This window comes from Anabrus simplex, chromosome 9 (genome assembly GCF_040414725.1).
Source record: "Anabrus simplex isolate iqAnaSimp1 chromosome 9, ASM4041472v1, whole genome shotgun sequence".
In the NCBI taxonomy this organism is placed as follows: domain Eukaryota; kingdom Metazoa; phylum Arthropoda; class Insecta; order Orthoptera; family Tettigoniidae; genus Anabrus; species Anabrus simplex.
In genome coordinates, this window is record NC_090273.1 from 89,257,486 (window position 1) to 89,270,555 (window position 13,070).

The 13,070-nt window shown below is 39.1% G+C and overlaps 1 protein-coding gene across 2 annotated transcripts in view; it reads left to right on the forward strand.

The window, feature by feature from the left end:
• The window catches only part of LOC136880879 (uncharacterized), a gene marked incomplete in the record, with an annotated part of 321,955 nt that overhangs the window by 23,529 nt on the left and 285,356 nt on the right, over positions 1-13,070 (forward strand). For both annotated transcript variants that reach the window (XM_068229264.1, XM_068229265.1), the window contains 4 exon segments: positions 158-206; positions 429-476; positions 10,286-10,339; positions 10,556-10,598.

The window sequence follows — 13,070 nt, forward strand, 5'->3', positions numbered from 1 at the left end:
CACTGAAAGGCATAACAGTCTATGTACGTATGTATGTATGTATGTATGTATGTATGTATGTATGTATGTATGTATGTATGTATGTATGTATGTATGTATGTCTACTGCAATGTGTCATAAGTCCTCACTAAAAAATGTATCTTCCTCCTTGTTTCAGAATTTATAGAGGGGAAGAAAGAAAATAAAAAGTATCGATCAACTTCCAAGTAAGTACCACAACAACCTGTCCATTTCTATTTGCAATTAATTTAATGACTGACATAATCCACTGACAGTACTAGAAGGACTTATGAGTTGTTCCAAATACATTCAAATACCATTGTTTTGGTGGCAACAGTAAAATAGATGCTTACATAATTTATGGTGAATTTATTACTTTAATGTGTCTTAAGGCCTCACTAACAAATGCATCTTCCTCCTTGTTTCAGAAGTTCGAGAGGGGAAAAAAAAAAAAAAAAGTATCAGTGAACTTCAAAGTAAGTACTACAACAACCTGTCCATTTCTATTTGTAATTAATTTAATGAGTGACATAATCCATTGACAGTACTATTAGGACTTACGAGTTGCTCCAAATACATTGAAATACCACTGTTTTGGCTGCACAGTGAAATAATTGCGTACATAATTTATGGTAAATTTATTACTTTAATACTCCTGTACAATTTTAAAAATATCAAAACCATATCTGTCCAAAGGGCAAAGATTAGTAAGCAAAGGGGTGTGCTTGGACTCTGTTTTCGGATTCCACTAGCGTCCAAGTTTAGGATCATGCCTAGATGTGGCCGACATCCTCTTTTATCTTAATTCCCCTCTCAAAATCGAGCCTCTGTGACATCTGAGAGACTTTTCTTAGACCCTAAAAAACTCAAGGCTTGTTTCTGTACAACTACAATACAGTAGAGATTGCATTTGGTGAGCCCTCTGCATTTGAGCGTACACGGAGTCTGGTAAGGTGTTAGAGCTGGAGAAGGTGGTAGATGATTTTATATCAAGAAATGAGATTAGGAAGCGGGCATTCCTTCAGAGAAGAACTACGTTTCCCAATGGAGACTGTCCAGGCGGTACTTCTGGTGGTAGATCTGTTTACATTTTATGTTATAAAATGAACAATATACAGTAATGGGATATTTATGAAGCAAGTTCTACTTTCTTACTAGTGTTTCTTTTTGATAGCTTCGTATATAAGATATTCATTCAAAATATTTATGGATCAAGTTTTATTTTTCTGTATACTTGTGAATGTAATTGAAATCTCTGTACATAAGACTCATTCAAATATGTATTTGATCTACAAGCTGTATTATTTTTTTTGTTTTCTCTGATTGTTCGTGATGATTGTTAATGTATAGGAATGTCTATATATATAAAATAAGAGTTTTGTCTGTACATTGCTCAGAATTTGAAAAGAATGGTATTTCTGCATTGGTCAAGTCCACAGTAACAAGGAAATGCACTTTCAACTTTTCCGTTACTCCTGTCTGTCTGTATGTATGTACATACATCACAAGAAAACGGCTGATGGGAATTTCATGAAAATCGGTATGTGAAGTCGGAGGTTGAGCCACTACAATCTAGCCTATAAATCATTTTATTCACGCTGAGTGAAATGGTAGTTTAAGGGAGGGCCTAAAATTCAATTCTCATATATTTATATTATTAGTGGTCCTATCGATAAATACTCAAGAAGTCCATCATGATCTTCAAGAACCACGCTTGCAGACCTCAAACAAATGTTTGACATGCCTCACTCGATTAACCTGCACGTAACATCATACGATTTCCATATATTGCTCTTAATAATAATAAAAAAAATAAATGCTATTGGCTTTACGTCCCACTAACTACTTTTCGGTTTTCGGAGACGCCGAGGTGCCCGAATTTTGTCCCGCAGGACTTCTTTTACATGCCCGTAAATCTACCGACATGAGGCTGACATATTTGAGCACCTTCAAATACCACCGGACTGAGCCAAGATCGAACCTGCTATATTGCTCTTAAGGTACTCTTTGTCTGTGGGCAACCTGCAGCTGTTGCAGGAAGATTGTTAATAAAATAAAATACATAGAATTAAATTTCTAATTATTTATGTCTTATACATTTTTACCCTATGATAACACAGATATTCATGAATTTCGATTTTTGTTGCTAAGTCCACATCAACGCCGAGCCACGAGAAAATGGGTGAACAGAATTTAATGAAAATCGGTATATCGAGTCGGGGAAGAAGAAACTACAGTCTAAGCTATAAACAATTTTACTGACCCTGGATGAAATGGTAGTTTATGGGTAGGCGCCTAAAATGTAATTTTTAAATACCGGTACCTATGTTATTGGTCCTATAGAAAAGTACTACTTAGCCAAAGTTATAGAGAATACAATTCCTTATCATTTATGTTTTATTCAGTTTTACCGTACCGACTATGATACGAGCAGTATTTCAGAGTCAGAAGAAAACTAAATGTGAGGGCCTACAATATCGAAAGCGCATAACATTCATCAACAATAACATTACATTGACCATTGTTTGTTTTGATGTTCTTTGCCTCTTATGGTGCCCTCAACTCCGATAGATGGGATTGCTGTTGCGTACCGAGTATAACAGCTGGACTGAATATTGGTGGGAAATAGCTGGGGAGTAAGAAAACTTTTTTCCTTTAGCATGCCATTCCTCTGATTCATACATTTTCTGATATTGCTGGTGCGTAACACACTGGTTCATCATAGTATTCCAGCTATTCGATCCCTACTCTGATGCCCTGTTTTGAATGAGCAGTGTGCACAATTGGCAGAGGCTCACTTAGTAATAGTAGTATGACCTGGTCTAGAATGAAGATATTTAGGCCTATTCCAAATTATAGCACCACAATTCACTAAATAATTCAAAATTCAACCCTGAAAAGAGGCGTTTCTTAAGAAAAGTGCCTTCTTCTTAACTTTTAATAAATTCTACATTCATTTTATTCCAAATTCACAGTGAAGAGGGGTTTACTCATCTGGCTTGGAGGAAAGTCAGATAGATTTTTGCACCACCAGTGTAGTGAAATGAGATTATCCAACTCATCGGGTACTCATAGGAAACAGATTAGTAAAGGGGCAAAAATTTGCCGTGGGACTCTCCACTATTCGAACCCCGCCCAAAAAAGATGAAGAGTGTTCATGGATAACGGCTGTCTGCGAATTGGACATTCCAGCTCTAGAATATTGGACTGTTAGATCGGCATTGTAGTACTGTTCATTAAAAGTGAGAAAATGCGTGGTTTTTCATTTGATCATTATTTCCTATTGCTTTTATTCTCGCCATTCCTACTGATGTCGTACTGACCTATGTTCATTTCATTAGGGAAAACCCTAAGACAGTCTTTCTGAGGATGCAAGAAAGCAGGTGAAGAGTGAGTGTCTATCATCATAATGAAAACTCCCCAACTTGATTGTGACTGATGGTAGGCAAGCGGGCCTACCATTACAATGAAATTCCCTAACACAGTCTTCATATGAGAAACAATGTATGGTGACTTCCCCATCGCGTTTCTAGGGTAACGTTAAGAGCTATGCAATATAATACAATCTTACAAAGTGTACACCACCTAACCTAGAATTCTGTATACAATGTAGAATTCCATAGCAAAGCACAGGTACATCAGCTGGTTTACGATCAAATTTGTTCCTCATTTCACATGCCTTTGCTCAGGCTAATTACGCCCAGGTCCCTATTAAATACCCAAAGTTGGCGTGCCTGGAGGTGGTGGTGGCAGCAGCAGCAGCAGTAGTAGTAGTAGTAGTAGTAGTAGTAGTAGTATCTTCTCCTCTAACAGATAGTCAGTAATCATTATCGTCATCATCCATTCAATGCCTCCAGTCTGTTAGTGCATCTGTTTACATGCAGAGTTTCTCCTCTAATTTTCTCTTCTTGCTCTACCCAGCTGCACTTTCTGGCTCTGTAATCTTCCTCTTACAGTGACCTAGCAATTTTAGCCTTGAATCCTCCATACAGTGGCTCTGGAACTCAAGTTAGGTTTCCTTTACCTGTACAGACAAAAAAAGTACCGGTACCTGTACACATTTAACTAGACATCTAAATCTCAGCCCGTGTAATTATTTTGAACTGTGACACATTGGTGCCACAGTACAAGTTGGTATAATCAAGAAACTCAAATTTAATCGTAAGTCCAATACTGATGCGAGTAATTGTTTCCAAGTGTGAGATGTTTCATTATAGTACAAGTTAGGTGCAGTAACAAAGAACTTAGGGATAATCTGAGGGACTATCAGATTTCTAGTACCAGTGCCATAATGAAACTGGACATAGATATTCAGTGTTTAGGCTTGCACTACTCTTGGTAGATTATGATCATGCAAGCAGAGTTATTGCTCTGGAATAGTGATAGTGTTTAACATCATTAGCTCTGTTAATGAATTTGAGGGTAAATCTGTTACATTTCACTCAATCAATCAATACTGATCTGCATTTAGGGCAGTCGCCCAGGTGGCAGATTCCCTATCTGTTGCTTTCCTAGCCTTTTCCGAAATGATTTCAAAGAAATTGGAAATTTATTGAACATCTCCCTTGGTAAGTTATTCCAATCCCTAACTCCCCTTCCTATAAATGAATATTTGCCCCAGTTTGTCCTCTTGAATTCCAACTTTATCTTCATATCGTGATCTTTCCTACTTTTATAAACGCCATTCAAACCAATTCGTCTACTAATGTCATTCCACGCCATCTCTCCGCTGACAGCTCGGAACATACCACTTATGGAAATTCTAAGTTCCCATGGAGGGAATTAGATTCTTTTCCACCAATAGAGCATATCAAAAATCAGATCAAAAATTAGATGGATGGCTTTTCCGGCGTTTGCTCTATTAACCAGCGTTTTGTCTTAGGTCTGACACTAGACTCTTCAGAGTGGGTCTGACACACTCTGAAGAGTCTAGTGTCAGACCTAAGACGAAACGCTGGTTAATAGAGCAAACGCCGGAAAAGCCATCCATCTAACATACCACTTAGTCGAGCAGCTCTTGTTCTTTCTCTCAATTCTTCCCAACCCAAACATTGCAACATTTTTGTAACGCTACTCTTTTGTCGGAAATCACCCAGAACAAATCGAGCTGCTTTTCTTTGGATTTTTTCCAGTTCTTGAATCAGGTAATCCTGGTGAGGGTCCCATACACTGGAACCATACTCTAGTTGGTGTCTTACCAGAGACTTATATGCCCTGTGCTTTACATCCTTACTACAACCCCTAAACACCCTCATTTCCTGGTGTTGATGATGGAATGTCATCTGTAAGATTTACTAATGTAACTAGCCTTTACGGTATAATGATCCCACTCGACAGAGCCGCAGGAGAGGGAAGATACCTTGCTATTAATTAAAGCTTCAGGAATACAAGGGAGATTTTCAACAATGCAATGCAGAGAAACAGGAAATGCCATGAGGTCCTTGTTTCAATGACGGTGAAATCCTGACATTCACCTCCCCGTGGCAGAGAGGGGGCAACGACTGCATATAAAAATAATATTTTATATGCAGGCGGCTAACGAATGAAGGGACTGATTATCTCCCGGTATAAGGAGATCCCCTATACCAAGTGCCAACAGTCTCTTTGAGAGTGGATGAGCGGGTATGGGTAAGGGCACTCTATTGTCCTGGGGACAAGAAATTGTTCCCAAAGGTGGAGGAACCAGTTTGGTCAACGGCATTAGGATGCAGAAGGCAACAGGAAACCACTGCATTAAAGATCCTGAGAGATATTCCAATAAATCCACAGGGCATGGCTGCAACGTCAAGATTGGAGCTGGCCGTGTGGACCGTCTACCTCCGTTTGGAGACGACGACTTAAGAAGAAGAAGGATGTAAGAGGAAAGCAGAACAAAAACAAATGAAACCCCATTGCACTACAGCCAGTATAGTCCTTCTCTCATCAATTGGACACTGCCCTGCCGGAAGACTTGTACATAACAACGTGGCGTGTGGTGGACCTCTAACCTGTCCTGACATCCTTAACATGGCCAGGAATCAAATCGGTACAAGTAAGCTGCAGGTCCAGTTGGAAAGGAAGCAATTGTGGCCTAAATTAAGGATCATATACCTGGTCTGAAAATGGGAAAAGCAGAGCATGGTGGGGTTCGAAGTGGGGTGGTGAAATTTCAGAAAATAAGCACAAGATAAAGTTCTGTGATTACTTTTTAATTACTTTAATCGTAACTAGTGGACCCATGCTACTCTGCAGCATTTGTTATACATCAGTCAGATATTGTGTCGATATGAAATTGTTCAATGCGTTGCCCGGGTACATTTCTTGTATGTTCACTTTTATCATTAAAAGTGAAGCTTAATTTTTGTAGATTTTTAATATGGTGTTGATTGGTATTTTACAAACAAATTTTTAGTTTTTTAGTGATTGCTGAGTATCTATATATTAAGAATTTACTAAGAACAGCTTTGGCAAACCTGTCTCTCCGTTCCACTGTACTGATATGCTTCATTTTTGTTGTATTCTCCCCGGAATTACCTGCCCGTGGATCTTGAGACATTTTTAGGTCTCTAAGTTCAGCCAACTTTGCGTAAGTTAATCTTAAAATAAAATAATTTAATGATCACTCCAGTAACAGCAGGTGTAGGCTTACCCTAACCCGCAATACATGCTGTACTTAGCAGTACTTTCAGTACTTTCATAATATTCTGCTAGTTGCTTTATGTCGCACTGACACAGATAGGACCTATGGCGACGATGGGACGGGAAAGGGCTAGGAGTGGGAAGGAAGCGGCCATGGCCTTAGTTAAGGTACAGCCCCAGCATTTGCCTGCTGTGAAAATGGGAAATCACGGAAAAATATTTTCAGGGCTGCCGACAGTGGGGTTCGCACCTACTGTCTCCCGAATACTGGGTACTGGCCCCACTTAAGCGACTGCAGCTATCGAGCTCGGTAGATAGGTCTTATGGTGATGATAGGACAAGGAAGGGTTAGGAGTGGTAAGGAAGTGGCCGTAGCCTTAATTAAGGTACAGCCCCAGCATTTGCCTGGTGTGAAAATGGGAGACCACGGAAAACCATTTTCGGGGCTGCCGATAGTGGGGTTTGATCCTACTATCTCCCGAATACTGGCATAATATTCTGATATGTGAATATCATCTTAAGTAATGTCATTGTAAGCAGCCTTGCTTAATTACTGCCTGTCAGACCAGAGAGTTCATACTTCTAATGATCATGGAAGAAGACTGTTCCCTGCAGCATACTCTTTGATACTCTAACCTTTCCCATCATGAGATGGTAGAACATTACTAATAACTTACAAGCTGCTAATTGAAAGGATTCTTTGTATAAGCAGACCCCATCATGACATAATTATGCCTTAGACATTATTTGGGAACACTTACCAGAGGATGAAGTAGCTATGCTAGAAGGAGTGAAGGCCATGAATCTTAAGAGTTCTCTGCCTGGGAAAAACTCTCGTTCGACACTAACCTGCTAACCTTAAGGCATACAAGGCAGATTTTCAACAACTCAATGATGTAAAAGGAAAGCAGAACAAAAACAAATGAAACCCCATTGCACTACAGCCGGTATAGTCCTTCTCCTATCAATTGGACGCTGCCCTGCCGGAACACCTGTAGATAACAAGGTTACACGTGGTGGACGCCAAAACCAGTCCTGACATCCTTAACGTGGCCAGGAATCAAATCGGTACAAGTAGGCCACAAGGGCGGTTGGGAAGGAAGCAGTCGTGGCCTAAATTAAGGATCATATACCTGGTCTGAAAATGGGGAAAGCAGAATATGATGGGGTTCGAAGTGGAGTGGAGAAACTTCGTAAAATAAGCACAAGATAAAGTTCTGTGATTACTTTTTAATTGCTTTAATTGTAACTAATGGACCCATGCTACTTTGCAGCATTTGATATACATCAGTCAGACATTGTGTCGATATGAAATTGTTCAGTGCTTTGCCTGGCTACATTTCTTGTATGTTCACTTTTATCATTAAGAGTAAGGCTTAATTTTTGTAGATTTTTTATTATGGTGTTGATTGTTATTTTACAAATCATTTTGTAGTTTTTAGACTTATTGCTGAGTATATTTATATTAAGATTTACAAAAAAAAAACTTTGGCAAATCCATCTCTCCTTTCCACTGTACTGATTGGCTTCATTTCTGTTGTATTCTACCCGGAATGACCTGCTGGTGGATCTTGGAACATTGTTAGGTCTCTAAGTTCAGCCAGCCTTGCGTAATCATAAAATAAAATAATATAATGATCAGTCCAGTAACTGCAGGTGAAAGCTTCCCTTAACCTGCAATACATGCTGTACTTAGCAGTACTTTCAGTACCTTCATAATATTCTGATATGTGAATATCATCTTAAGTACTGTCATTGTAAGCAGCCATGTTTGATTACTGCCTGCCAGGCCAGAGAGTTCATACTTCTAATGATCATAGCGGTAGACTCTTCCATGCTACATGCTCTTTGATTTTCTAACCTTTCCCAGCAAGAGATGGTAGAGCATTACTAATAAGTTTCAAGCTGCTAAGTGAAAAGGTTCTACGTACAAACAGACTCCATCATGACATAATTATGCCTTAGATGTTATTTGGTAACACTAACCAGAGGATGAAGTAGGTACGCTAGAAAGAAAAGGCCATGTATCTTAAGAGTTCTGTGACTGGGAAAAACTGTCCTTCGAGACTAACCTGTCAACTCTCAAGACAAATGTTCTATATAGAAGTACCGTTGCTTTCTACCACAAAATACCAAGCTTTACATCCGGAACTGCAGAATAAAATAATAAAAATGATGAAATATGGACAGATTTTTACCAAAGAGGTGGCATGATGACGACGAATGGACAAATTCTGACTACGAACTGCAGCATACCATAACACACTTCTTATTACATATGTGCATTAAACCATTGAAAAAGGCAGGAAAAACAACATAACTATTACAGGCATATGAAGACGAGTTATCTGACATGTTTATAATGACTGCTATAGAGCAGCACGGGTCCTCTAGTTTAAATTAAAATTTGTTTTAGATCTCTTTTTTTTTTTTTTTTTTTTTGCATGGACCTTTTTGTTGCAGCCATTATTATCTAGGAAGTAGATGATCCATCCAAACAAGTAATAAATATATGTCGCAATTAAATTCAGCCATCCCAAAAAGTAAAGATTTGACACTAATATCTGTTGTTCTCTAGGATACTTTTCATGTCACTAACACCCATCCCACAACCGCAGTGGTGCTAGGAGTGTCTTACCCCAACAGTACTTTTGCCGAGATGGTACGTCGTAAGTATGTGTACCAAGTTTGGTTAAGAACCATGCTGAAACATGCAGATGCATATACATAATCTTGGACATCTTAAATATTTTATTTTCCACCACAGCTCATTCTCCCATGCCGATTGTGGCTGGATTTTGTCTTAAATCTCATCCGGAGAATCACTATTCATCTCCGAGACCACAAAAGAAGTGTGCATTCAACGCTAACATAAGTTGTTCTTTTATTATTTGTACATGTCGCTCCCTCCCCTCTGCATCCCATGGAGTGATTGATGTGTCCCACCCCACCAAAGTATTTCTATCCAGATAGTATTAAATCATATGTGTACCGCGTTTGCTTGAAAGTGCAGGTTTGCCTATATTCACCTCTCATTTTTAAACTTTATGTAAACATATTACTCCTTAAATACGATCAACCCGCTAAGTACCTAATACATTGCAAGCTAAGGGTAAGCCTTCGCCAGCAATTATTGGAGTGGTCATTTAGTGATTATATTTTAGGATTAGTGGAGGTTACATGAGCTCAAGAGAGCTATCATTGTCTGATGATTCAACCCATGGTAATTAAGGAGCAATTTAGGAAAGAATGAAGCTAATTACTCCAGTGGGAAAACTGGTCAAATCTTTTAGTAAATGTTTTGATATATACTTCTTAAGTAATGAAAAAATATAAGCTATTTTAAGTGATATTACTTTATCTATCTCTTGTTACTTTTTATAAGTGATGGCCAAATGTGATAATACTTCAGAGCTTCCCCGTGGTCACCTCTTGTTCTCTTCCGACCCAGAGGGTGTTACGTTTGCAACACCTACCATATTTTTGTTTTCACGGCCCTCATTGTCCTTTTGGCTCCCTCCCGATACTTCCATTTTTCAAAGAATCTGAACACTTGCTTATTATCCACTAATTACTCAATACTGACCCTCATTGACAATTTTTCCCCACGTCTACTGCAATGTGTCATAAGGCCTCACTAACAAATGCATCTTCCTCCTTGTTTCAGAATTTAGAGAGGGAGAAACAGAAAAAGAAAAAACCTTTTGTAGTTACCTTCAAAGTAAGTACTGCAACAAGCTGTCCATTTCTATTTGCAATTAATTTAATGAGTGACATAATCCATTGACAGTACTAGAAAGACTCACAAGTTGGTCCAAATACATTCAAATTGTTTTGGTGGCAACAGTAAAAGAGAGGCTTACTTTTTTATGGTGAATTTATTACTTTAATGTGTCTTAGGGCCTCACTAGAAAATGCATCTTCCTCCTTGTTTCAGGAGTTCGAGAGGGGTGAAAAAATAAGTATCAGTGAATTTCAAAGTAAGTACCACAACAACCTGTCCATTTCTATTTGTAATTAATTTAATGAGTGACATAATCTATTGACAGTACTACAAGGACTTACGAGTTGCTCCATATTGAAATACCACTGTTTTGGCTGCACAGTAAAACAGCAAAGCACTACCTATTATCAGAAACATTCGAGGGTAATGCTTTTCTGTTGCCACTCATTGTCTCTAGCATGGGGCTAAAATGGCGTCCCTTTTACATATTAGGGCACCATTTCATGCTTCCTTGTTGCTTTCTTCTAGCAACCATTAACACGTCGTTTCTTTTCTCTTTTGTCTCCTGATGAGGAAAGGCAAGGTTCCTTTCAAAACATTGAGTGTGTTTACAACTATTTACACGGCATAAGCCCAAGAATATAACTCGTGAATAGCACATGGGCTGTGAAAGTCTAAATGATAATATTTATGAATCAAGTTTTATTTATCTGTATACTAGTGAATATAATTGAAATCTCCCTTCATAAGACTCATTCAAAATTTTATTTGATCTAAAAGCTGTATTATTGTTCTGTTTGCTCTGATTGTTTTCAATAATTGTTAATATATAGGAATGATTACAATAAAATTTGTTCCTCAATTCCCATGCCTTTGCTCATGCAAATCACGCCCATGTCCCCATTAAGTACCCAAAGATGGCATGCCTGGAAGTAGTAGTAGTAGTAGTAGTAGTAGTAGTAGTAGTAGTAGTAGTAGTAGTAGTACTCGTATCTTCTCCTTTACCAGATAGTCAGTAATCATTATCGTCATCGTCCATTCAATGCCCGCAGTCTGTTAGTGCATCCATTTACATGCAGAGTTTCTCCTCTAATTTTCTCTTCTTGCTTTACCCAGCTGCAATTCCTGGCTCTGTCACTTTCCTCTTACAGTGACTATGAATTTAAGACTGGTTTTTCGTTATGTCTGGAGCTGAACACACACAAACAGTACCTGTATTCACATTGCAGTAGATGTCTAAATCTTGGCTCATATAATTTTTTGAATTGTGACATGATTACAGGTTGGCAGAATCAAAGGACTTGAATTTCTCCATAAGTGAGAACACTGATGCTTGTAATTGTTTCCAAGTACGAGACGTTTCATTATACGAAGGCCATCCGAAAAGTGGTAGCCGTTTGCGCAATAAATACACAGGAGTAAATACTAACATATATACACATTTTTGTTGGAAAGAGCATACTTTACACTACTTCTCCACATAATCTCCAAGCAAATTTAGGCATTTGTAAAATGTGGGACGAGTTTCTGTATTCGACCGTCATAGTCCTCCGCCGCATGTGTATTGAGATACGTAGCCACGGCTCGTTTAAGTTCTTCATCGCTGTCAAATGTTTTTCCCGCCAGAAAGACTTTAAGCTTCGTAAAGTGATGATAATCCGAAGGGGTCAAGTCCGGGCTATATGGGGGATGGTCGAAGGTTTCCCACTTGAATTGCTGCAAAAGTTGTTGTGTAATCGCAGCTGCATAAGGCCTGGCATTGTCATGAAGGAGAATGACGCCTGTAGACAATAGACCTCGCCATCAATTTTGTATTGCCCGTCCTAATTTCTTTAATGTTTCACAATACGCATTAGCATTAATTATGTCTCCACGGGCCATAAAATCAATGAGCAGTACACTTCAGGGATGCCAGGAAACGGTTGCCTTGAGTTTCCTGGTGGACAGAACTGTCTTGAATTTTTTTGGTTTGGTTGGTGAATGAGCGTGATGCCACTCCATTGAATGTCCATTATTCTCAGGTGAGGCATACCAAACCCATGTTTCATCCCCAGTAATGATGCACGTCAGGAAAGAGTCTCCTTCATTGGAATAACATCCCAGAAACTTCAGTGCTGCAGCCAATTGCTTGGTTTTGTGCTCCCCTGTAAGCATGCGATGGACCCACCTTGCACAGATTTTTGAATAATGCAGATGTTGTTTGACAGTATCATGAAGAATTGTTTGAGACACATTGGGAAAATGTTCACAGAGTTCATCATTTACGACGTGACGATTGTTCCTCAGATGGTCTCCCTGAATGCTCCTCGTCGTGTGTATTCCCCCTCCCCAGGTTGAAGTTGCGACACCAGTGCTGAACAAACAACTTGTCCATCACATTGTCTCCATACACCTCCGTTAATTGGCGATGAATATCACAAGGTCGAAGTTTAGTGCAAAAAGAAATTTAATCATTGCCCTCACTTCACAACTGGCGGGATTCTCATTGTTTTTAAACATTTTAAATGATCGCAGACACAACACAGGCAATGCTAGCATCACGCAATCTCGCACAGAGCAGGCAGACAAACCACTGACGCGGTCTGACCTTGCCCAACAGCTACCCGAGTCGTCAGCACATAATGTGGCCCTAACGGGTACTATTTTCCGGATGGCCCTCGTAGTACGAGTTAGGTATGGTAATGAAGAACTTAGGGATGGTCTGAGGGACTATCATATTTCTAGTACC